This window comes from Odocoileus virginianus, chromosome 29, assembly GCF_023699985.2.
Source record: "Odocoileus virginianus isolate 20LAN1187 ecotype Illinois chromosome 29, Ovbor_1.2, whole genome shotgun sequence".
Lineage (NCBI taxonomy): Eukaryota > Metazoa > Chordata > Mammalia > Artiodactyla > Cervidae > Odocoileus > Odocoileus virginianus.
Window position 1 is genome coordinate 15,640,827 of NC_069702.1, and position 22,552 is coordinate 15,663,378.

The following is a 22,552-nucleotide window of genomic DNA, read 5'->3' on the forward strand; positions in this document are numbered from 1 at the left end:
AGGGAAGTCCATTTGGTGGGTAGCTCTGTTCAAGTTTCTAAACCTGCTCTTGTTTGCTACTTAAAAAAACCTTTTCTTTGTCCTATGTCTACCAGATTCAAGGAAGTTTATTTGTATGATAAACTTTTAAAAAGTATATTCTCCTTAAAAAAAAAATCCCTTAATATGCACATGCCAGCATGCACAATTCAATGTAACAAATTATTTGTGCATGTCTACTTTGTTAAGCACCATTCCATAGTTAAAGGTGCAGAAATGAGGGAAACACTTTCCTACTCTGCTGAGCTCATGATCTAGCACTAAGCTCTCTTATTTGGGCATTCATTTATCCCTAGAGTTTCCTTGGATGAGCCTCTGAGGGCTGGTGCAAACGTACTGAAATTATATGCCTATAATTATGTGTGCACATCTTCCTAGGGATATAGTTCATGAGTTTTATGAGATTTTAGAGTTTTTACCTTAAAATTCAATTCTTAATATCAATATTTTAAAAAACATTAGTCTGATTCAGAAAGTTTTGGATGAGGAAGCTACAAAAACATGTGTAATTGACTATTAGATTTGGCTATCAGTCATAGCTGTAGCCAAAAGAGTTAATGTCCTGCTTTAAAAATCTCAGGTTGTGCCCTTGAGGTAATTTTTATTTGCATGGAAAGGTCCTTCATCTACAAAAGTTCTACTTTTTTTAGGTGGGTGTTCTTGGGACAAAGGATAGGTAAATATAAGTACTATGCTTCCATATTTCATTATGATTTTAAAGTTTATTGAAGATATGAAAAGGTTTTCTGTGTTTTTAAGCAAGTTAAAAATGGCACTTTTTTTTTTCTAAGTAGAATTAATAGTCAATATCTACTTTTCAAGTAGCTAGCTCTTTTCTTGTGCTATGGAACTTTCAGGGGTTCAGTTAGCAGGTTGGTGTATAGCTGCATGATGGCATTGTTCTGCAATGAAGAACAGATTTCCTGAGAATGAACTGTTCAGTTTTCTGCATACTTGGCTTCCATTTTTTTCCTCCTAGTTAAAAGACTTGCTTCCTTTGCACTATCCATTTTTTTCCTACCGTGTTTTTCTCCAAAGATTTTTGGAATTTTGCCTGTTTTCTAAGAAAGTGGATATGTTTATTGCAACATAAAAGAGAAACAAACAAATGAACAGCTAAAACACATAAAAAGGCCTAATTTCTTCACTATGCAGGGAGGACCATAGGGTCAACTTAGTCATCTTGTTTTAAATTCATGCTTAAATTTGGATAGGCTATCAAGGTAATGGACTTCCCTGGTGACTCAGTGGTAAAGAATATGCCTGCAGTGCAGATCTCCTGAAATGCAGGAGATTCAAGTTCAATCCCTGGGTCAGGAAGATCCCCTGGAGAAGGAAAAGGAAACCCATAGCAACCCACTCCGGTATTCTTGCCTGGAAAATCCTATGAACAGAGGAGCCTGTCGGGCTACGGTCCATGGGATCACAAGAGTCAGACATGACGTAGAGACTAAACAACACCTCATGCTATCAAGGTTAGGAAATAAATTGAGAAATTTCACGTTCTAGGGAAATAATAAGAAACTATAATCCTTAATGGTGCTGAAAACAAATGTGTGGTCCTGTGAGAACAAAGCTATTAAACCTGAATGATGTTTAGTTTGACTTTTTTTAGCCCCAAACGAAAGCTACAGAGATGAAGTCAGCAGAACTCTTCTAAGACCAGAAGTCTATAGTCTGGAAATCTGAGGAGCTGTAGAATCAGAAAAAGGGTGGCAGGGAAGCGCTCTTGAGTGCTAAATCATGGTAACCTTTAAATTCAGGGAAAAGGCTGGATCCGAACATTCTCTTCATGAGTGTGGAACCATTGCTTAGGCCCTGGGGCATCCATCTTGCATGAGGAGAGGGTGGAATGGATTCACCCAACGATGACACAGAATATTGAAAAGGTTACACTCCCTTTTTATAAGTCTATTAAAAGTTTATGGTCTTTCACAGAGTATGTAGTATAATAAAATTATTATGTCCCTTTCTAATGGCAAGGCAGTCTTAAGAATGATAAAAACCACTTCTATTACTTGCTGCAGGTTTAATTTGGGATTTACAGTGTCATTTGTGGAATATTCACCCACAACATGTTGTAAAAGGATGAAATTTATTGTTTATGCAAATGTTTTTAATTGATAACCAAGAGACATTCCCCACAGTTTCTAATTCCAGGGAGGATATGATTTCCATCTTTATGTACTTTTTGAAAACTGAACTCCTCATGCTCCTCTGAAAGTAGCAAGGGATAAAATAGCTACGCTTTGGGCACTTTTTCTGAAAATTTCTTATTTTAAGATGTTTGTTACTATGGACTAAGTCTAGCAAAAAGCATTTTTGGTGACTTCTTTTCATGACATATGCACCAGAATGCTGTTATCATGTTATAGCAATCTGTTACCACTTCTTTTTCTGAAGCAAGCTTGCTCATGTTCCCTGCTTCATTGCCTTGGGACTCCTATATAATTTCAAAGAAAAGTTTATCCCTGGCCAGAATTCTTACACATACACTCACAGAGTTCTTAAGTATTGAGCCGCTTCCCCACAAATAGAAAAGTGAAAGTGAAAGTCACTCAGTCCTGTCTGACTCTTTGTGACCCCATGGGCTGTATAGTCCATGGAATTCTCCAGGCTGAAATACTAGTCTTTCACTTTTCCAGGGGATCTTCCCAACCCAGGGATCGAGCCCAGTTCTCTCACATTGCAGCCAAATCCTTTACCAGGTGAGCCACAGGGCAGCCCAAGAATACTGAAGTGGGTAGCATATCCTTTCTCCAGCAGATCTTCCCAACCTGGGAATTGAACTGGGGCCCCTTGCATTACAGGTGGATTCTTTACAAACTGAGCTATCTGGGCTGCTGCTGCTGCTGCTAAGTCACTTCAGTTGTGTCTGACTCTGTGCGACCCCATAGACGGCAGCCCACCAGGCTTCCCCGTCCCTGGGATTCTCCAGGCAAGAACACTGGAGTGGGTTGCCTTTTCCTTCTCCAATGCATGAAAGTGAAAAATGAAAGTGAAGTCGCTCAGTTGTGTCCGACTCTTCGCGACCCCATGGACTGCAGCCTACCAGGCTCCTCCGTCCATGGGATTTTCCAGACAAGAGTACTGGAGTGGGGTGAGCTATCTGGGCAGCCCCTCCACCCCCAAATAGAAAGCTTAGCAAAAATATAAGCAAAAAAAAAAAAAGATTTGCAATGAGTTAATTTATAATATTGAGGCATATAACCTAGCTTCCTCAAACCAAGGGGTTCTAGGCAATGGGAGAAAACAGGGAGCTACAGAGTCTGGAGACCACAGTCATTATCTGGGGGATGGCAGAGCCCAGTGGAGACCACTCACAGTCCACAGTCAGACCTGGGCTCAAGATTTATGTTACCTTTAATTCCCTAAGTTTTCATTTAGTTTCAATCACAATTAGTCATTGAGGATTCATTAATTATGATTATAAAATTGCTTAATTCTTATTACTTAGTTTCTTATAATATAGCAGTGTTGATAGACAAGTAAATGAGAAATTTTGACCTCTCCAGTAAATTATATTAAAAGGAAAGACAAAGTGCTACAGAAGCCAAAAGAATAATGTTTGTTTTTGTTCAGTTGCTAAGTTGTGTCTGACTCTCTGGGACCCCATGGACTGTAGTATACCAGGCTCCTCTGTCCTCCATTCTCTCCTGGAGTTTGCTCAAATTCATGTCCATTAGATGCTATCTAGCCATCTCATCCTCTGCTGCCCCCTTCTCCTTTTGCTTTCAATCTTTCCCTGCATCAGGGTCTTTTCCAGTGAGTTGGCTTTTGGCATCAGGTGGCTAAAGTATTGAGGCTTCAGCTTCAGTATCAGTCCTTCCAATGAATATTCAGGGTTGATTTCCTTTAGGATGGACTGGTTTGATCTCCTTGCTCTCCAAGGGACTCTCAAGAGACTTCTCCAGCAACGCAATTCAAAAGCATCAATTCCTTGGCACTCAGCCTTCTTTATGGTCCAACTCGTGTATCTGTACATGACTACTGTGAGATCCACAGCTTTGACTATATGCACCTTTGTTGGTAAAGTAATATCTCCGTTTTTTAATACACTGTCTAGGTTTCTCATAGTTCTCCTTCCAAGGAGCTAGCATCTTTAATTTTGTGGCTGCACTTCACCGTCTGCAGTGGTTTTGGAGCCCCCCAAAATAAAATCTGTCACTGTTTCCACTTTTTTCTCTTCTATTTGCCATGAAGTGATGGGACTGGATGCCTTGGTCTTAGTTTTTTGAATGTTGAGTTTTAAGCCAGCTTATTCACTCTCCTTTTTCACCCTCATCAAGGGGCTCTTTAATTCCTCTTTACTTTCTGCCATTAGAGTTGTATCATCTGCATATCTGAGACTGTTGATATTTCTCACAGCAATCTTGACTCCAGTTTGTGAGACTTTCAGAAGGAAAGAAAGTCTTAAATGGATCAAAAAGGATGGGGAAGTGTTAGCCAAATGAAACAGATTGAAGCATAGAATCTTCTATTTAAAGGAATCAACATGTTCAAAGACCAAGAGAGAAAAAACATCTTGCAGTTCTTCTGAGGTAGTTCAGTGTGACCAAGGAAGGGACCAGGTCAGGAAGCACCTTTAAGTCATTTTCAGAGAGAACCCACACTGAAAACAGAATGAATGCCTGTAGGAATATTGATCAGAGATGTCTGTTGAGGTTGACCATTCTTTCTGACTGGTGAGATGGTGACTATTATCAGAAAGAGCAGTTAGGAAGCTGGTGAAGTAGTTGATATAAAAGATGATGATAAAATGAACTTCAGTGGCAGTGGGGATGAAAAAAGAATGATAGATTCTGGATGTTTTGGTGGTATAATTGTCACAGCTGATCTTTATCTATGAATTTTCCTATCTAACAATGTCTTAATAGATAAGATATTATATGTGAAAATGCTCAATAAATTTGAAAATACATGGTGTTACTAAAGAGGGACTGTTTAGTTTGTGAGTGTAGTTGAAATAGTTTCAACCTAATGGTCTTAACCTTTATGACATAAGGGAAGTGAAAATGCTGTTTATTTGTGTCTTATTAACAAAAATCTCAATTAGAATTATTTTCTTTTTCATATCTCATTACTGAATGAAAAGGCATGCTCTTTTTAAAAAAGGAAATCTATTATATGAAATGTTTTAAGAGGAAAAATAGGGACAATAGTTATGCCTTACATTAGGTCATAGTTCTCTATGATTGTGTTTACAAGGAGGAAACTTGTGATTCTCAACCTGTATCTTCCACAGTGTACCTGAGAAACAATGATCAAGTCATCAACACACATTAAGGCAATTATTATCATTTTCTTATCTGTGCTCTAAGACTTGGAGGATCTCAGTTCCCTGACCAAGGATTGAACTCAGGTCACAGCAGAGAAAACCTAACCACTAGGTCAGGGAAATCCCAGGGCAATAATTCTTGATGGAATGTGTGTGGTATGCTAGAATCTTGTGAGCAAATCAATAGGAAATAATCCTTCATCATTAGGTGATTCTGTTCCTTATCCAATCATCCACTCACCCACCCCAGCATTCTGTTCCCACCGTATGTATATACATTAGAAATAATTGCTCTAGGAACAATTTGAAGACAATGGTTTTGTCTCATTCAATTGCATCATCTGTGTAACTACTTGTTCTTAGCACACTGCAAGTTCTCAGAATAATTAATTAAGGAAATGTTTTAATCACCTTCGTATTGACTACTTTATTTAATCTTCCCATCTATATTCCTGTTATCCCTGGAAGAAGAACCCCTACCACTATTTCTAGGTACCATTATTCCCACTTGATAAAATTTAAAAATGACTTTTACACAGTCCACAGCTAAAAACCTTGGTTCTAAACCAGTGGTTGTTGCACTATGTCATGATTTTCCTTAAAAACATCTATTATTCTTCATAAAGGAAATTCTTTAATAATGTTTGTATTGATGAAATTTAGAATAGAAATGAAGTTACAATATTTGCTACTTTTTTCCTGATAACCATCTTGTGTTTATAAAATGGTGCATGAACATTTACTTATATAATGTGCCAAGTGTATTGAATCTAGGTAGGTAGGATGCATGTGTGTTAGTTGCTCAGACGTTCAACTCTTTGTGACCCTATGGACTATAGCCCACCAAGCTCCTCTGTTCATGGAATTCTCCAGGCGAGAATACTGGAGTAGGTTGCCATTCCCTTCTCCAGGGGATCTTCCCTACCTAGGGATCAAAGCTGCATCTCCTGCACTGCAGGCAGATTTTGTACCAGTGAGCCACCAGGGAAACCCAAGTTAGGTAGAAGGAACAGTAATTACTAGATTAGCACAAGTCTTTACACAGAAAATTGAAAAATTTCACTAATCCCAAATCTTTATGTCATGTTCTTGGGTTCCTCTTGTAGCTCAGTCAGTAAAGAGTTTGCCTGCGTGCAGGAGACACAGGCTCAATTCCTGGGTCAGGAAGATCCCTTGGAGAAGGAAATGGCAACCCTCTCTAGTATTCTTGCCTGGAAAATCCCATGGACAGAGGAGCCTGGTAGGTTCATAGTCCATGGGGTCACAAGAGTTGGACACGGACTTAGCAACTAAACCACCACCACCAAGATTTTTCAGAGAGATCACTACTAGGCGAGACAAAAAAGTAGAAACTCATAATTTAAAAAATGTATACTTTAAATTAGTAACACTATTTTGTAATAGGAAAAAGATGGATTTTTATGTTAAAATACAATAACCTTCCTTTAATGGAAGTAAAGAATAGGCACATGAGTTTTCCTTAATAGAGTTTCTAACTCTGTAACTATGTTTCTGTATTCATCATGGATTCCTATCTGGGCTACTGTACTCACTTATGCTAACTAGAGGAGTGTGGTTTTCTCTGGTTAATGTCTCTAGAATAAATCGCTATTGAGTCGTGTTACTGATAATGGAGTGAAGGGCTGAAGGGCTTTTATCCCCTCGTTCCTTTTGCTTCTGCTTTGTGACTGTCCAACAGAGGTGCAAAGGGCACATGGTCTTAATAGGCTGACTCTTTATATTTATGTTTGATGTGTTGACTTTTCAACCAGGATGTTTTTCCTAGCTCCTTAATTTTATCCTGTAACGTGTGATGGAGGCTAATATGGCCTTTTGCCTGTGGCAAGACTTGCAGTAAAAGCTGTTGCTTCTCAGAATTTTAAGTTAACACTTTATTTCTTTAGAACCTTCCACATGCCATCATCATATCATGTACAATGCTGAAATGATCCATTTTTAGATCTGTCTCCCCAACTCCACAGCTCTAATGTTCGTTGTGAGCAGACTTTTCACTTTACCTACTAAGTGTTTCTGTCTTGTGTTTTTGTCATGTACTTACAGCCATTTATGGCTGTAAGCTAACTTTGCCACCAAAGGTAAAACAGATGGTTGATAGTTTGGTTTGACAATTTGATTTCAGTGCCAGTTACAGGTAACATAAAAGAAGTGACTAGTAATTCACAAAAGTCTTTGAGAGCATTGATCACCAATTATTTAGCTGATTCAGATAAAACAATTTGTTCTCTAATGCTATCTTAACCAAATTTATTGTGCCATATTTCCTCCATATGGAGTTGGAGGCAAAGGAAGAATCAAGATCCTTCCATCTCTCTCCATCCCTAAATGGTTACCTGATTCACAATGATTGTAAGTTTCCTGAAAATGGTGAAATTTTTTTTGCTATCTGATAGTAGAGAATGTGATGTAGATTGAATTTGGGTATTTGGCATGGAATCTGACTTAGATGGTTTGGTGAAATATAAGGACTGGGCATGTGATGGAACATTTAAATGTAGTCCAGATGTGTACCACCAGTTACACACATTACATGTATTTATTGATAAGATATAGCATCATTCTTTGTCTGTTTCTTTTACTTCCAGGGAAATCTGAAGAGACAGCAGATTTTTTTTTTTTACATCATAAAATATAAATCCACATGGCTTCCTCCATTATTTAATTTAGTTCTTTGCTCAAATGTTATCTTCTCAAAGAAGCCTTGTTGCATATCTATTATGTGTTTAGTACAATGTTTGGCTCTGATGAATGAATATATAATCTTCGTCCTTCAGACTTTGTCCCCACAATCTAGTGAGAAGTAAAACCAATAAACATTGTCACAAGTAGTCCAAATTTTAAGCTTACTGAAGCACATTAAAAAAACTCAACTCAGTAATGTGAATTAGAGATGGCTCTTTGGATGAATTTTAGATGAAATTTAGATGATTAATATCTAAATAGATGAAAAATAAAGCAGGGGTCATCCAAATGAAAGAAAGGTAGATGAAAGGGTTGGCAAAATACTTGAGTCAAGAGAGGGTTGGGAGAACTGCAGATCTTTGGGGGTGACTCAGTGGAGAAGGTTGAGAAACAATTGGGGCTGGTAAACAGGGACCAGACAAGGAAGAAAAACATGGTGGAGCTTGTACTCTATCCTAACGATGAAGGGAAGCCATTCAAAACTACTATGTATCAAATAAATAAGCTACAAGGATGTATTGTACAGCACCAGGGAATATAGCCAATATTTTATAAAACTTTAAATGGAGTATAATCAATAAAAATTATGAATCACCATGTTGTACACCTGAAACGAATATAACATTGTAAATCAACTACTCTTAAAAAAAAAAAAAGCTAGCAAGCAGAACAATAGCATTATCTGATCTGAACTTCTGCAAGGTCATTCCCAGAGGATGAGATGGTTGGATGGCATCACCAATTCAACAGACATGAACTCAGGTAAATTTCAGGAGGTGGTGAGGAACAGGGAAGCCTGGCGTGCTGCAGTCTATGGGGTCGAATAGGACTTGGCAAGTGAACCACAAGTCCCTGGGTACACAATGTGAGATTCGAGTAGAGAAAAGAGAGATAGAAGGTTGGAAGACAAATCTGTAGAGACATAGGTTAGAACTAATGGCAGCCTGAGAATAGACATGAGCAAAATATTTTTTTAATTTTATTTAAAACAAATTTGTTGAAGTCTAGTTGCTGTATGTTGTGTTAGTTTCTGCTGTAAGCAATGTGAGTCAGTTGTGCATATACACATATTCCCTCTTTTTTGAATGTCCTTCCCATTTAGGTCGCCACAGAGCAGAGTAGAGTTCCCTGTGCTGCACAGTTAGTTACCTGTTTTATACATCAGTTCAGTTCAGTCACTCAGTCATGTCCAAATCCTTGCGACCCCATGGACTGCAGCATGCCAGGTCTCCCTGTCCATCACCAACTCCTGGAGCCTACTCAAACTCATGTCCATTGTATCGACGATGCCATCCAGCCATCTCATCCTCTGTTGTCCCTTTCTCCTCCACATAGATGTGGTCATATATGATGTTTGTTTTTCTCTGACTTATTTCAGTCTGTATGGAAGTCGTTAGGTCCATCCACAGCTCATATTCATTGTAAATATGTGTCATGTCTTCTCCATCCACTCCTCTGTTAGTGGACACTTAGAGTGCTTTCGTGTCCTCGCTGTTGTAAACAGTGCGTCAATGAACACTGAGCTGCATGTATCTTTTTGAATCACAGTTTTCTCTGTGTATTCCCCGGGCAAAACATTCAAGACACTTTTAGAAGCTAACAATAAACATGACTTATAAATGATTTGATTTGAGGCATAGGATGGTAGGATTCAATATGACATACATATAGTAGTTGATTAATAAATACATGTTAAATGAATGAATGAAAATAATTTATGACTTGGATACTGAGTGATTCATTGTGCAATGACTTGGTCTTTATGATTAAAGAACCACACAAAAATTTAGCTTCCAAGGAACAGTAAAGAGAATTTCCAATTTCAAGACATGATTAAACTTTTTAATGGTGTAAAGCTAATAAATTTGTGACCTAACATCTGAGAAAGATATAGAATAAAAAAAAAAAAAACTGAATTTAACTTCGTTATCAAACCACTGGAATGTTGTTAAATTGAGTTTCAAAGTTACACTCAGTTTGCATTATAATTATAGTTTGCATTATTAGCTTTTAATATTTCCTCTGGTCACTTAGTGCTCTGGTGTCTCTAAACAACATCCATGCTCTCCATATGTAACACATTATATATAATACCAAGCTTTGCACAGTGCAAGTTCTCAAGAGAGGTGTGTTGAATTACGTGTTATGCATGTGAAAGTAGTTTCCTCTTGAATAAAGCAGCATATGAAAGTCTTTACAGACAATTAAGACATGGTAAGCTAGGTATTTGCCCAAGGTCGCTTGTCTTCCTAGTGTCAGAGTCAAGGTTGCTCTGAGCCCTGTGCGCTTTCCATTGTTCCTGTGAGTTCTCTGACTTTCAGCAAAGACTGAATCTGATTAAAGATACACATCTGGGGTCCACTTTGATTACAATCCACAAACCTCTGTTCCTGTTCTTCAAAACCATAGCACGTGATGATTTCTGTTCACAAAACATTTTTTCTCTCTCAAGAAATAGATATCTTTAAAGGCTAAGAGGAAAGCACTTGAATATTTTCTCTTCAGTTGAGTCACTCAGTCCTGTCTGACCCTTTGCAACCCCATGGACTGCAGCATGCCAGGCCTCCCTGTCCATCACCAACTCCCAGAGTTTACTCAAACTCGTGTCCATTGAGTCGGTGATGCCATCCAACCATCTCACCCTCTGTTGTCCCCTTCTCCTCCCACCTTCAATCTTTCCCAGCATCATGGTCTTTTCAAATGAATCAGCATTTTGCATCAGGTCGCCAATGTATTGGAGTTTCAGCTTCGACATCAGTCCTTCCAATGAATATTCAGGACTGATTTATTTTAGGATTGACTGGTTGGATCTCCTTGCAGTCCAAGGGACTCTTGCATCTATACAAATGAGGCACACTTAGGCAAATAACAAAACTTGCCTTGATTGCTGTGTAAGGAGTTAGAACAGGGTCCTAATCTTCGTTACATATTAGAATTACTCCAGGAGCTTTGAAATATCCTGGTACTGAGATCTCACTCCAGGCCAATCATATGAAAATCTCTGGGGGTGGGATTAAGGCATCAGCATTTTTAAAGTTCCCAGTTGATTTCAACGTGCAACCAAAGTTGAGAGCCCCTGGGTGAGAGCAATTTGATAAAAATGGTGAATTCGGGCTTTTAATGTTTGCTTTTTGTTTTTTTACAACCACAAGGTGGCAGTATGACAATACAGTGCACACACTGGCCCGTCTGTCGCAGGGACTTAGAGATTTGTATCAGTAATGCTAAGTAATAGCATTTTGAGGGTTCCTCCAGCTAGAGCCAGCATTGACTTTTTCCCCCTGTTGTTCTCTCTTGCTTTGGTTGGTTAAGAAAACTTTTAAACAGAAAACTGTATTTCAACAGGTTAAATTAGCAGGAACTTTACCGTCTGAGCTACCAGGGAAGCTCCATACAATAAGCTATAGTTGAGTGGAAAATGCAAAAACAAACAAACAAACCAACAGATTTTACATTCAGATAGATTTGGGTTTAATGCTGCCTGTGCTACTTACCGATAGACTGTTTAATCTCCTTGTGCTTTAATTGTATGCCTAGAAGAGGAGGATTGTTAGTTGGACAAAATGAGGTAATATGTGAAAATCAACTCAGTGTGATTGGGACTAGAATGGGGATGATGTCGGGATGACAATGAGAAAGCTGAGATAGAGACAGTTACAGAAAGTCCAGGAAAGCTCAGGATATGGTACTTTCTCATGTATCGTCTTTTTCTGCATGGGCATTTCTTCTTTTGTGGTGTGTGTCCCATCTTTCAGTTTCCTCTGGTAATTATACTAATACAAATAAACATGCTCTGGCTGCCTTCATTTAAAGACTAAAGAATCAGTCGTTATGTTTTTTAAATACCCCATTAGCAATGGAAGTATCTTTCACCAATTTATAGTCAAGTTTCTGTAAAAAATTAGACTTTATTCACAATTACTCTAGTTCATGTCTCAAACCTTGAAATTGATGGTTTTGAACTGTGGTGTTAGAGAAGACTCTCGAGAGTCCCTTGGACAGCAAGGAGATCAAACCGGTCAATCCGAAAGGAAATCAGTCCTGAATATTCATTGGAAGGACTGATGCTGAAGCTGAAGCTCCAATATGTTGGCCACCTGATGCAAAGAACTGACTCATCTGAAAAGACCCTGATGCTGGGAAAGATTGAAGGCAAGAGGAGAAGGGGATGACAGAGGGTGAGATGGTTGGATGGCATCACCAACTCGATGGACATGAGTTTGAACAAGCTCAGGGTGTTGGTGATAGACAGGGAGGCCTAGAGTGCTGCAGGCCATGGGGTCGCAAAGAGTCGGACAGGACTGAGCAAGTGAACTGGAGATCACCAGTGACTTCCTAAGGGCCAAGTCCAAAGAAAATTGGCAGCTTGTGCATCTTCGACATTTGAATAGACTATAAACACCCTCCTTCCTGATACATTCCCCACTGATCACTGTGATGACACCTTTCCTGTTCTCTAGTCACCACTGCTGTCTGAGTTGTTTCTCTTCCCTTAGAACGGGGGGTCCCAGGAGTCCTCTCCCATAGCCCTAACTTCTTTTCTCCAAGGGAATCTTTGGCTTCCTTGCCCACCACATGAATTTTAGTTACTGCGAATGACTTTCAAATCTATGCATTGTTACACATGGCTGTCCTGAATTCCAGATCTGTAAATCTAGCCGTAGATTTAGATTGGCATTTAACTGGCAACACAAAATTCACATGTTGAATTTTGAGCTGGACATAGCCCCTGTCACCCCAAACTGATTCCTCTTTCTTCCTGACTTCACACCTTTCAATCCATGCATGGCATTACTTTCCACCCAGGTGATTGAACCAAATCCCTAGGAGTCACTCTACATGTCTCCCTCTTCAAATCCAAATTGTCAAAAGTTTCTCAGTTTTTCATCACCTCCTGCAAAATACTTTGCAACAGTGTTGTTCCCTCTCAGAAGTCTTCATTTCTTACTTCACACTTAATGCTTTCACACAGATCAGTCTGACTTCTGCACCAACACAACGCTTGTTAAGGTCACTAACTGTTATGTTGTTCATTCTTCCCTGTTCATCCTCCTTCCCTCCCTTATAGGATGCCTTCTGAGAGCACATCTTCAAATGATCATCTTCTCATGAATCTCCTTCTCAGCTCCTCCCTGAGGAGCCAGTGCCACATGACTTAAAAAAGAAGAATTAATCAGATTGGTTTCCAGAGACAGATTTTATTAACCTTTCTTCCCTCACTGTAGAGTACTTTCAACTCATCAGACTTTTAAAGGGCATTTACTTCATCTGTAGTATTAGAATGTTTAATTTCTATTTAAGAGCACAGACGTACTTCCTCAAGCTTGTCTAAGCAATTTAAAAAAAAATCAACTGGTAAGTATTACAAGCTGCCATTTGTCTACTTGGGCTTTCTGGAGGCTCAGACAGTGAAGAATCTGCCTGCAACGCAGGAGACCCGGGTTGGATCCCTGGGCTGGGAAGATCCCCTGGAGAAGGGAGTGGCTAACCATCCTAGTATTCTTGGCTAGAGAATTCCATGGACAGAGAAGCCTGGTGGGCTACAGTATGTGGGGTTGAAAAGAGTTGGACATGACTAAGTGACTAACACTTTCACTTCACTCCATTTGTCTACTTTTCAAAGGTCAAGTACTATGCTCAGTCATATCTGACTCTTTGCACCCCTGTGGACTGTAGCCCACCAGGCTCCTCTGTCCATGCGGTTTTTCTCAGCAAGAATATGGGAGTGGGTAGCCATTTCCTTCTCCAGGGGATCTTCCTAACCCAGGGATTGAATCCGTGTCACTTCCTCCTCCATCTCCTACATTGCAGGCAGATTCCTTACCGCTAAGCCACTGGGTTGTCTACTTTTGGAGGCAATTATATTTTTGGTGATTGGACACTACGTCAGTGTTTATTGCATAGTAAGTTCATAAAATAGAGAAACATTGTGACTGTCACAAATAACCATGTTTAGTCAATTTTTAATAGTTGTCATGGTGCTGTTATACTGTTATTAATGTGGTAAATTTTGTAAGACTGTTAAGAGGGACATTGAATCTCATTGTGGATAATGAACTGTTCTTGGTACTACAGGGAATATAAAGATTTCAGAAAAAAATTTGTTGTTTAGTTGCTAAGTCATGTCTGGATTTTTGAGACCCCATTCACTGTAGCCCACCAGGCTCCTCTGCCCATGGGACTTTTAAGACAAGAATACTGGAGTGGGTTGCCATTTCCTTCTCCAGGGGATCTTTCTGACCCAGGAATCGAACCCAAGGCTCATAGAACATATCAAACAGTGTCATTAGCCAAAGAAACAAACATATCATTTAGTGCTGTGTAAAAATTATTCAATATAAATGTTTATTTTCAAGTCAGGAGGCTAAAATTGTAAGAAGTTATATTCCTCAAAAATTTTAAGTACATTTGGAAAACTTACCTCTGTATGTGTTGAGTCAAGGACATTTAAAATCAAAGTTTTCACATTTCCTTTAACAGGTTTTCTGATTTCATTTTGTACTAAAATTCACTTATCTTGGTTGAAGCCTTACCATAAATCATGCATGCTTTGGTAGCGCTCAGACTGCAAAGGTTAATACGAAAAAACAAAGCATATTTCACTAGGACATAATATAACTTTCTTTGATCCAGCTACTGAATTAATAGAGAATGCACACATAGAAAGACAATGCTATTTAAAGCTTTCACTGGGATTTTCAACAAGAGAGCAAACACACACCAAGAAAAAAGGTAGAACAAAATCATCCTGTATGCTAATTTAGGATAAAATAAGCAGAAAGCAAACATCAGCATCTTCATGATTGTCATACGGTTGAAACATGACTGATATGAAAAAAATGTTAATTCAGGGCTTAAAGATGAATACAAAGAACAAGTTAGTGCAATTTAGATCTTTCACATCTGGATTCATGTGTGGAGAGATCCTGATGTTGGCCAGGGTATTGTGACAAAAAACCTTTTGGAATATGTATTGACTACTCAGGTGGTAACTTCCAGATCCAGTTCCATGTATAGACTGACAGAAAATGGAAACAGAAATCAGAGTGGCATCCTTAAATTTGTCATTAATGAAAATCTTTTGTGACTGTTGAATTATTCTGTTTAACATTTCCTCAACCCTAAGAATTCTTCATGCCATTTTTTCTCATAAGAGATAATATGTTTTATTCGTAACTCTGCCGCTAATTAACTCTATTCAGTTCAGTTCAGTCCCTCAGTCGGGTCCAATTCTTTGCAACAGCAAGGGACTGCAGCACACCAGGCTTCCCTATCCATCACCAACTCCAGGAGCTTGCTCAAACTCATGTCCCTCGAGTCAGTCCATCCAACCATCTCATCCTCTGTTAACTTTATGACATCCTCTGTTAACTCTATGACTGTGGACAAATCACTTATGACCACCAAGTTTTCATATTCTCATTTGCAAATTAAATGAAGGTGGCACTAGATAATCTCTCAATTCTCTTCCATCACTAGCCTTGTACGATGCTGCTGCTAATGGGATTATCTTGAAGATTAAGGAAAGAAGAATTCATACATTTTACTCAGTTAAGAAAAATGAAAGTCACTCATTTGTGTCCGACTCTTAGGGACCCCCATGGACTATCCACGAATTTTATAGGCCAGAATACTGGAGTGGGTAGCCTTTCCCTTCTTCAGGGGATCTTCTCAACCCAGGGATCAAACCCAGGTCTCCTGCATTGCAGGCGGATTCTTTACCAACTGAGCTATCAGGGGAGCCCTACTCAGTTAAGAAATATTACCTAAACATATGATATAAAACCTTGAGTCTGTCACACAGAGTGAAGTAAGTCAGAAAAAGGAAAACAAATATTGTATATTAGCACATATATAGGGGATCTGAGGGCTTCCCAGGTAGCTCAGTGGTAAAGAATCCCCCTGCAATGCAGGAGACGTAGGTTCAATCCCTTGGCCAGGAAGAAACCCTAGAGAAGGAAATGGCAACTCCCTCCAGTATTCTTGCCTGGGAAATGCCAAAGACAGAGGAGCCTGGCGGGCTACAGTTCATGGGGCTACAAAGGGTCAGGCATGATTTAGCAACTAAATCATGTATTTAGCAGCCACAGTGGCATATAGAATCTAGAAGGATGGTACAGATGTACAGATGGATTTGTTTGCATGCCAGGAATAGAGACACAGATGTAGAAAATGGACATGTGGGCACAGAGGGGGAAGTGAGGCCTGAGAGGAATTGGGAGAGTAAGATTGACATATATATACTGCGATGTGTGAAATAGGTAGCTTGTGGGAAGCTGCTGTGTAGCACGGGGCGCTCAGCTTGGTGCCCTGAGATGATGGGTAGGAACTGGGGTGTCAGGGGGGAGATTCAAGAGGGAGGGGGTATATGTATACTTATAGCTGATTCTTTTGAACTGTGGTGTTGAGAAGACTCTTGAGAGTCCCTTGGACTGCAAGGAGATCAAACCAGTCAATCCTAAAGGAAATCAGTCCTAAATATTAATTGGAAGGACTGATGCTGAAGCTGAAACTCCAATCCTTTGGCCACCTGATGCAAAGAACTGACCCATTGGAAAAGACCCTGATGCTGGGAAAGATTGAAGGTGGAAGGAGAAAGGGACGACAGAGGAGGAGATGGTTGGATGGCATTACCGACTCAATGGACATGAGTTTGAGCAAGCTCTGGGAGTTGGTGACGGACAGGGAAGCCTGGTGTGCTGCAGTCCATGGGGTCACAAGGAGTCGGACACAACTGAGCAACTGAACTGGCCTGTACTGATAGCTGATTCACATTGTTGTACAGCAGAAACCAAGGAAACATTATAAAGCAATTATACTCCAATTAAAAAAATGAAGTTGCAAGAGAGAGCAACTTGTATCTTAGGAGAATCAACTAGGAATTTAAATAGATGCTGATTAAAAAGATCTCTTCAGCAAGAAATCATGCCCAGTCATAAGAACTCAAGAGATTGCCACCCAAATCCATATTCTTTAATGTCAATCCTATTATGTAGAAAGGTACTCTTTTATGTACTGTCTGGTGAGAGTGACATTTTAAATCTGAATTTTACATTGCCCAAAATGCAGAAAATGGGAGAAAATGCTGACATGTTGTCCTTGAGCGGGAAAGGATACAGCTGCAACTGTTGAGACTCCAGTGGTAGAAAAACGTTGCAGTTCAGTTATTTTCTCCACCCTCCCAATTGCAGTATCCTTGACATCCCTAATAGGCATATTTCAGCATTGCCAAGTAGGCTGCTCACATAATTGTCCTCCAAGCACTTATGAGAGTGAAGGACCTGAAGTCTATTAATAACTGTGAGGACAGCAAGCCTACATGGTGACTGTGTTGGGCAAGATGAGACGTACAATCCTATGTATGCTTTATACAAAAAACCTCTATACTTATGTTTCCATTTCTTGTTTTACAAAGATCTTAATTTAAATATTGTTTAGATATTGTTTCATTATCCCTTATTTTAGGTTCATCTCAATTACTATGTGCTCTGAATCATTCTTCATATTCTCAAACTTTTAATCAAAAGTCTATCATTAATTAACTTTGTAATTTCAAGATATTTTTAAAAAATTCTTTGGATCCTAGTTTCCTGATCTGAGGATTATTATACTGGACATAAAAGCCTAGTGTATAGTATCTTCTCAGAAAACAGTATGGCTTCCCTTATTTAGTTATGGAAGAAATAGAATTAGATATAAAAGAGTGATCTCCATTTATGAAGCTCTGCTTCCCAGGTGGTGCTAATGGAAGAGAACCCGTTTGCCAATGTAAGAGACATAAGAGACGCAGGTTCGATCCCTGAGTTGGGAAGATCCCCTGGAGAAGGGCATAGCAACCCACCTCACTATTCTTGCCTGGAGAATCCCATGGACAGAGGAGCCTGGCAGGCTACATACAGTCCATGGCTTTGCAAAGAGTTGGACATGGCTAAAGCAACTTAGCACACACAAAGATAGTTAGGGGAGCAGATCTAAGAGCATTGTAACTTTTTTTTATTTTAGTGTCACAATGTCACAATCTATTCTGCAGTTCCTTTTTGTTTTATTCGTATACCATATCCATGTTAGCATTGAGGATATTTCTTCTATATTGTTCCTGTCTTTTAGGTGCTAGCTTGTATTAATGTTCCCCACCAAGAATCTATCTGGATCTTTCTGGGCATGATGGCAATTTTGAAGTTTGGAACCCTTTATGGGTTTCAGAGGCATACTTTGCATCATGCCTTTCTGGTGTTTTCAAAGCCAAAACCTTTATTTACAAGAAACTTCCAGTTACTTCTATTTTTTTTTTTTTTTTGAAACTCACTGATCACTTCACCTCTGTAGCAATATTCTCATTCTCCATGTATTTCTGTAAATGTTCCTTTCCCCTCTTCTTGTTCCCTCCACTTCCTGCCTCTTTAGCTCACCTTTAAATTTTGGTGCCTGACATTTTGGCCCTTTACTCTTTCTCCCTGCTTTGATTTCAGCAAACACTTCTTGCTGATAGTCTCAAATAAATGTGTCTCTAGCCAACGGCATTTCTGTGACCGTCATATTATATGTTTGATTATCAAATAAGCATCTCTGCCCACATAACACTAAGGCTCGTTTTTCTACCCATCTCATTTTCCATCTTTTTACTCTCTATAGTTTTAGTTGACTCCACCAGTATTGCCATTGTCTAGGCACTGTGCTTAGAAATCTAGGAGTCACTCTTTCCCATCACACATATTCCATCAAAAACAAAATTCTAGCAGTTTGATTTATTAATATTTATTAAGGATTTTAAAAAAAAATCTGATTTATAGAATTTTGTTTACTGTCAAACCTCAACTTGAATCAGCCATCAGTTCAGTTCAGTTCAGTGCAATCAGTCATATATATACATATATCGCCTCCCTTTTGAACCTCCCTCCCATCTCCCTCCCCATCCCACCCCAGAATTAAAGATTCTTAAATCCATGTTTTCTATCTATTTTTACCTTCTCCACCCCAGCCAGACCTTTTAGTGTTTTTTCTAGATGGTGCAGCAGCTCCCTGACTCTTCTCTGTGATTCTAGTTATGTCTTTCTCTACTCTGGCCATAGATTTGGCCATGCTGTTGTCTTTCATTCTTCAGTGGGTTCTCCCCCATTAGAAAGATGTCTTCATTTCAGTTATGGTAACTGAAACCATTCTTGATCCAGCCTTTCTCTGACCCATCTGTTTCTCTAGACATGACCCTCTTGTCCCTTCTGACCACATAAGTTATAGTTTATGATCACAGATGCTTCTGGTTCTCTTGGTGTGTATGTGCACCTGAGCAGAAAAGCATACACACGCCACCACCACCACTGCCAAATCCCCACCACCATCATCACCACACCACCATTCTCAGCACCACCATCATCATCACCATCTTCACCACCACCACAACCATCACCATCATCACCACACCACCATCATCATCACCATCCTCACCACCACCACCATCACCACACCACCACCACCACCATTCTCAGCACCACCACTACCAAATCACCACCACCATCATCACCACACCACCATTCTTAGCACCACCATCCTCAACACCACCATCCTCACCACCACCATCCTCACCATCCTTACCACCACCATCACCATCATCACCACACCACCATCACCATCATCACCACACCACCATCACCATCATCACCACACCACCATCCTCACCATCCTTACCACCACCATCACCATCATCACCACACCACCATCCTCACCATCCTTACCACCACCATCACCATCATCACCACACCACCATCCTCACCACCACCACCATTCTCAGCACCACCACCATCCTCACCACCATCATCATTCTGTTTTCTAGATTCTGTGGCCTAGAGTCATCTTTTTCTTTTCCTTGTCAATAGCCAAGATATTTTTTTTTTGCTCACCGAACTAGTACAAGTGTCATCTACTCCAAGAAGTGAAAGATTTTGCTTAGGGTTTCTTCACTCTGCTCCCATATACCACCTACATATTTCTTTTATTTTTCATGTTGTATGTTAATTACCTGTTTTGCATAAGTCTTATCCTGCTGAATTCTGAGTTCCCTGAAGTCAGCAGTCACATTATTCACTTTCAAAATAATCGATTTCTAATATAGCCTAGCATACATATACTGGGTGCCCCAACCTTTATTGAATGAATGAATTTAATAAATGAGTAAGTTAATTCCAATATCTACTAACTCATAGTTACTTGTATTTGGCCATGTGTTTATCTAATTTAACTGAAACCATTTATACATGTATATGTGGTATCCTTGATATAAAACACACCTAATCCATATGAAGTTTTCACATGCAATCTATATGAATTCCTCAAAGAATTTAAAACAGATAAGCAGAGTTCAAATCTTCAAGAGGAAAGAAATCATCAGTCTCTTGAAGAATATGCAAAAGCATGCAAGATATAAGCTCTAATAATTCTTCATAGATTATTCTTAATTTCTTCTCATCCTTAATTTTCTCACATCTCAATTTGTTCAAATCTACTAAACTTTCTTAAAATATTCTCTGGGGTACTTCTCATGATACCCACTCCTCATTTCCTTTTTATTTAGAATGTTACCTGGCAAGAGAGAATCCTTCCTGTTTCGTAAGATGGGGAAAGGAAACAACAGAGCAATAGACTCCTAGCTTCATTTAACAGGGAAAGGCAGGCGGTGTATGGACCGCTGCATGCTGACGATAGCAGTCTGAGCATGTGCATATGTATGTTGGAGTATGACATTACTCTTTTTGGACTATTGGTCAATTACTATTTTATATTGCTATGCAGAAACATCTTTATGTGGAGTACCCTTCCATCGCAGGTGATCAAACCCCATCTTTTAAAACAGACAAACATGTTGCCCTTTCAACCATAGCACTAATGCAGGTGTGTTGAAAGCAGTCCTTTTGATTTGTTGAAAGGTAACATCTTGGACTCAGTACTCTGCTTTCTCTCTTTGTAGTTTGCAGTCAGAGTGTGATACTTCGTGCTTTCTACATCAGCAACAGCGATCTGCTGAAGCTCCAAGGAAAACCTCTCTCAAACAGTTTAGTTGCAAAGAGAGTATGGCATTCATGAGCTTTGGCAGGAAATACACTCTTGAGCCATGTTCAGTTTTGAAACTTGAAAAATCCACTGCTTGGAGAAGTCAGCTGCAAAGGATCCTGAGCTGAGTCTATTGTTAGAAGAGGCACCAACAATGCCCAGAGCTCGGGGGTGTGGGTGGGGAGGGAGTGGGGGGGCTCTGAGAGCTTGTGTGCATCCCTGCTGGGGGCTTGGGCAGGGCTCACTTAGAGAAGACCTCACCATGGCTATCTGTAAGCTCAGTAAGAGGCAAAGCAGAAAATCTGCCGCTTGGGAAAAGTGTCTTTACATAACCAGAGTTCGGCTTTGCGTTAGCTTACTTAGATGACATTTTCACAAATTATCAAAGATAACCTTATTTTACTCATGCACTCATTGAATCATCGTATTTCTATAACTGGTGTGTGTGCTTAGTCGCTCAGTGGTGTCCTACTCTTTGCGACCCCATGGACTGTAGCCCAACAGTGTTCTCTGTCCATGGGGATTCTCCAGGCAAGAACACTGGAGTGGGTTGCCATGCCCTCCTCCAGGGGATCTTCCCAACCCAGGGATCAAACCCAGGTCTCTCGTATTGCAAGAGCATTCTTTACCGTGTGAGCCACCGAGGAATCACAGTAGCTGGTTTAAAACCTTCTGTCTCAGTAGCAATCGTAGACTTTGAAGGAATGCCGGACCTCATCAGTAGTTGCTTCTCAGTAATTCCATATGGTGTTAAACTGCTCCACGACAGCTGGTCAAAGCCTTTCATTTTCATATCCAACTCCTTCTATGATATGTGACACCGGCCCAGCATACTAAGACTAAGGGGAATGTTCCTGTCTGTTATGATGCAGGCTGCCAGAGATTCTGCACACAGTAAAGAAGAACCCTGTGATACTAGGGTGCTGCCCACAGGTCAGAGACCCTCCCACCGAAGCCAGAAACTTTCTCTGAAGATCTTGTCCAAAGTCTTCCTATGATAGCCCTTGTGAGGAAGGCTGTCCTCAAAGTGAATAGGCTTCCCAGGTGGCTGAGCAGTAAAGAATCTGCCTGTCAACGCAGGAGATGCAGGAGATGTGCGTTCAAACCCTAGGTCGAGAAGATACCCTTGAGTAGGAAATAGTAACCCATTCAAGTATTCTTACCTGGAAAATTCCATGAACAGAGAAGCCTAGTGGGCTACAGTCCATGGGATCCTAAAGAGATACAACTGAGTGATTGAATGTGTACACACATCCTAACAGACCTGAGTCACTTTATTGAGCAACTGTTAGTTTCTTATAAAAAATTGCTGCTTTTGGAGCATTGGACAACGTGAATTCTGGGGCCCCTGTCTCATGACACCAGACGTTTTGTAGCTCTTTTTTTTTTCCACTGAAGCCATTGTTGGCCAATATACCTCCTTCTCCCTTACCTCTTTCTTTCTCCAGGAGATCTTTTTTCTTTCTCTGTTCCTTGAGCTGAATTGGAGCTACC

The 22,552-nt window shown here is 39.9% G+C and overlaps 1 protein-coding gene across 9 annotated transcripts in view; it reads left to right on the forward strand.

Moving 5' to 3' along the window:
• The window catches only part of MAPK10 (mitogen-activated protein kinase 10), a 589,148-nt gene that overhangs the window by 548,565 nt on the left and 18,031 nt on the right, over window positions 1–22,552 (forward strand). The gene's annotated exons all lie outside the window — the stretch shown is intronic.